A 5,356-nucleotide genomic window follows, 5' to 3' on the forward strand; every position below is an offset into this window, starting at 1 on the left:
GGGGCGGGAAGGCACCCCTGTTACTGGTCACAGAAATAATGTAAGTTCGCACCCCTACCACTTTTCTAACACCACTTGGGGGCGGGAAGGCACTTCTGTGACCAGTCACAGAAATAATGTAAGGTCGCACCCCTACTTCTTTTACAACGCCACGTGGAGGGGCGGAAAGGCACGACTGTGTCTAGTCACAGAAACAATGTAAGATCGCACTCCTTCCTCTTTTCCAACGCCACGTGGGGGCGGGAAGGCACCCCTGTTACTGGTCACAGAAATAATGTAAGTTCGCACCCCTACCACTTTTCTAACACCACTTGGGGGCGGGAAGGCACTTCTGTGACTAGTCACAGAAATAATGTATGGTCGCACCCCTACCCAAGTGCGAAGTCACATACGGCCCAATATTGGCCCATAGTCGGCAAAAATATTGCCGAAGCTCGGCTGCCATTATTGCGCCAATGACGGAATGATAACAATGGCCTGCACTTGGCAGCCAAGGTTTGGCTGCCATTGTCGGCCCAACACTGGGTACCAGTATTGGACCAAACCTGGCTGCCATATATTATATTTTGAACATTATATTACAAATAAAATTTCTAACGCTACGGGGTATCGAACCTACATCTATATACCTAAATCTATCGCTCTAAACTGACAATTTGAAACTCTGTGAAAAAGCCATCCTCATAAGCTGCAGTTTAGAAAAGTTAACAAACCAAATTTTAAGCTCTCTTTTTCTAATTGTTTATTATTATGTGACGTTGTGTAAATGTAAAATACACGAAATGTTAATAGGAATATCAATACACTAATTTTTAAATAAATAATTTAAATCGATTACAATTTTTCCTAGCGTAATATTTCATTTTCATCCGTTGTAGCCTGCTTTACAACTTCTTCCAATGACAGGAAATGTAATTTTTATAAACATTAACAATTTTTAATGACATAACTTAACAAATTTCATCGTGAACTTTGACAATTTTTCAATAAATTTTTTTTATTTTTCATGTAAGATTTATTTATTAGGTGCTAAATCTAAGACTTAATGAAACAAAGTGCCAATTCTGGGTCAAGCATCAGTGGTGAATCGGCAAATATAAATAGCCAATATAGGTTGCCAGCACTGGCTCAACATTGGGCCGATTTAAATAAAACCTGGTTTGCCGTAGTAAAAGTGACACTTGGCCCAGTGATGGCACATTACTGGGCCAAGATCTTTGTGAAACATGGCTCCCCGTACTAAAAGTGAGACTTGGCGCAATAAAGTGCCGATACTGGGCCAAGCATCGGTGGAGGATCGGCAAATATAAATAGCCAATATAGGTTGCCAGCACTGACACCACACTGGGCCGAATAAAATGGCGATATTGGCCCAATAACTTTAGCCGACTTTGGCTGCCAAAATTGGACCAACACTGGGCCGTCTATTCAGCTCCGGCAATTCGCACTTGGGACTAGGCATGCCATCCTAACTTGGGCGAGCGGGGTTGAATCCACGGGAGGGAGGAGAATTCCATGAGTGGGGAGAGCCGCCATCTTCCGATGTGCCATTTGATTATGCGCACGAGCATTTTTGCCGACAAACTGTGCATGAAAATATAAACATGTGGGCGTTGCCATGAATGGCGCAGGACATTAAAAGGTCGCGGACCTCCCCCCTCATTGTATCACCCCTGCAATGGCATGCCTAGTCCCTTGTTTCCTATGTCCATGGTAAGATAGTTTATTGCACCATAATTATTCTAGAGTGCTTACCGACAGAATCGGTACGATAGAGACCTACATTATCGGTATGACAGAGAGCTAAAAATCACCCTAACCACAAAATAATACACATGCATAAAATTTGGTAATTAGCACAATAACATTTTTTTGTTATTATCTCTGAAAAAAGAGTCCAGGGACGTCCGTTATGATATTTTATAGCATCTCCGAATTCAGTTTTTAAAATTTTTCATTTTTGTGGAAAAAAAGCCGTCGGAACTGTACCCGATTGATCACACGACGAAGTATCACATGCCCTTAAGGAATTCACGGAATCCAAGGAATTCATGGAATTCAAATTTTTATAACTTTTCTTCAACATCTTGTAGGGACGAGTACTGGAAGACACCCCTGTGTCTTGTAACAGAAATCATTTTAATAAAAATACTTACCCTTTTCCTATATAGGTGCCTGTAAAGGTCACTAATAGGATTCTATATAAGGATCCTATGAGTGACCTATATAGGATCCTGTATAGGGTTACCTATATTTGTATACACAACCTTTTTGAAATTGTCAAGTACAGAGTTTTCTTTTGCCGTTTAAAATTATTTATGCAATGTTTTCTGACAACTTTTAAAAAATTTCTTAATAAATTTTACTACTGCATCGTAATTTTTTTTTCATCAATGTTGTATGTCGTTAAAAGAAATTGTTTGAAGAATACTGCATGCTTTTTCAACAGTTATTAATAAAATAAAATAAAATTTTAATTTCAAGATAAAGAATTTATATAATTTAAAAACTGAGATATTAACCAAAGAATAACACTTCCAATTGTAAAACTACGTACTTTTTAAGACATAATGTACTTTTCACAGATTTAATCAAACTCACAGATGAGGGCCACCATTGTGAGCCGGAACGTGTGAAGCAACTTAATTATTACCAATTTTCCTGACCCTAAAGCGAACTACATACAGGAACAATTTCTACAGAATAATAACTTCTTGAAACACTTACGTTTTGTTAACTTAAGGATGTACCCTCGGTAAGAGAATTAAAGTGAGGATCGTTTTATATTTGGATGACAGTTGTATTAAAATGTACTGAAACTCTGGTTACAATTTTTTAAACCTTTCACAGCTTCATAGTCGAGAAATCAATTATTGAAAATAACACGTGGTTTTATGGGAATATGTATTTTTTGTAGTATATAAGAAGATTGAAAAATGAAAAAATCTAAAATAATTCTGACATAGATAGAATATTATACGAAATCCAAATCTTCTTCGAAAAGTGTCATTCAGAGTCTATAAGAATAGAAAAATAATTATTTATACCGTAAATGTATGACTGGCGTAAGTGAACTTAAGGTATTTCAATGTCACATCCGTTCCACGTGCTCGAGTTTATCCGCAAATTTCGAATAATACGCATGCTCACACTCGACGTTGCCAAACGTCACTACAATTTAAAATTGGACCAAAAGTGAAAATTTTTTTTAAAAAACTGCAACATACGAGAATCATTGTAGGACCATAACTTAAAAAGTGGAAAATTGTATTTATTGTTTTATTATTGTTTATTATTTATAATTTTATTGTATGTATAATTGACAAAAAGTTGAAAATTGTATCATTTTTCGTCGATAAAATGTTCATATATCATGTTTATACTTTATTAGATTGGAATTATTCTAATTTTGTATATTTAAATGATTTTCTTGGAGCAACTTCAAATCCAGTGAGAGGTAGTGTCGCTGCATACTGGAAGGGGGAGGGTACTCAGGTGGGCAATCGTCATTTCCTCCACGGCTACCTGCGTACCCTTGGTTTGGCTGCCACTGTCGGCCCAACACTGGGTACCAGTATTGGACCAAACCTAGCTGCCATCGTCGCACCATTGCCGGATTGATAACTATGGCCTTGACTTGGCAGCCAAGGCTTGGCTGCCATTTTCGGCCCAACATTGGGTATCAATACTGTTATAGTCTAAGGTCTAAGGATATGACAAAAAAGGTATTTAAAAAATAAATATTAATTGATTGCGAGTACTTTGAATATAAATATTAATGGTCCTGTTTAGATTGAATACATATATCACATTTTGAAGATTATATTACAAATAAAATTTCTAACGCTACGGAGTATCGAACCTACATCTATATACCGAAATATATTGCCTAACAATCGGGCGTGCTAACCACTGCGCTAAACCGACAAGTTGAAACTCTGTGAAAAAGCCATCCTCATAAGCTGCAGTTCAGAAAAGTTAAAGAATCAAACTTTAAGCTCTCTTTTTCTAATTATTTAATATTATGCGACGTTGTGTTAACGTAAAATACACGAACTGTTAACAGGAATAGCAATAAAACAATTTTTAAATAAATAATTTAAATCGATTACAATTTTTCTTCGCGTAATATTTAGTTTTTTTCCGTTGTAGCCTACTTTACAACTTTTTGCAATGACAGGAAATGTAATTTTTCATAAACATTTAAAATTTGTAATGACATAGCTTAACAAATTTCATCGTGAACTTTGACAATTTTTCAATAAATTTTTGCCAAAACATGGTTTGCCGTGGTAAAAGTGACACTTGGCCCGCCACTGTGTCAGAAAAAGTGTGCCATCAAAAGTGCCGTCACTGGGCCAGACTTTGGCTGATCCTCGTGAAACATGGTTCCCTGTACTAAAAGTGAGACTTGGCGCAATAAAGTGCCGATACTGGTCCAAGTATCGGTAGAGGATCGGCAAATATAAATAGCCAATATAGGCTGCCAGCACTGGCTCAACACTGGGCCGATTAAAATGCCGACAGTGGCCCAATAACTTTAGCCGATCTTTGGCTGCCAAAATTGGACCAACACTGGGCCGTATATTCAGCTCCGGCAATTCGCACTTGGGTATGTGGTAGAAAATGCAACTGCTTTGTAGAAGATTTGTTTCAGATATTGACCATAATTTTTTTAAATAAAAATGTACATATTTTTTTTAACTTTTTATTTTACAAATACTATAATATATATTAAAAATATATCAATATTAAAATGAATAAATACATACAAATACATCTATTTTATTATTATTATTATTACACCATTAAGCCATTTCCCTTTCGGGGTAGGCGTGACACTCGGTAGGGGAAAGGAGTAGTGTGTATATACATATATTAAAAATATACCATTTTAGTTAAGAAATCAACTATATGCTAAGGAATGGATGCATTTTGTTGAAATGTCATCTTTTGTAGTAACAAATATCTCCATGATTGAAAGTGCAACTATTTTGTTAAAAAAGTATGTATATATTTTGTTAGCACTTATTCTAATTTTTATCTTTTAATTGCAAGTAAAATATCATTGGAATCGCCAAGAAACGTAGATATTAAATAACATATTTCAAAAGTAATAATCTCGAAATAACATTTTTATGTTTTATATTTTAATCTTTATTGGTACAAAGGATTCCAGACTGCCAATGGTCGAGGACAACGTACAAAGGGTACAAAATAGTCCGGGAGCTAGGTATGTTCCCGTATGCATTCAAGAGGCAAAAGGTAAAAACCAGTTAATCTTATGTATTTTGACCCGCTAAATCCAATGGTACCGGTTAATTTTACGAGAAGTGGATAGGTTTTGTTTAAAACG

Source organism: Belonocnema kinseyi, chromosome 1, assembly GCF_010883055.1.
Source record: "Belonocnema kinseyi isolate 2016_QV_RU_SX_M_011 chromosome 1, B_treatae_v1, whole genome shotgun sequence".
Lineage (NCBI taxonomy): Eukaryota > Metazoa > Arthropoda > Insecta > Hymenoptera > Cynipidae > Belonocnema > Belonocnema kinseyi.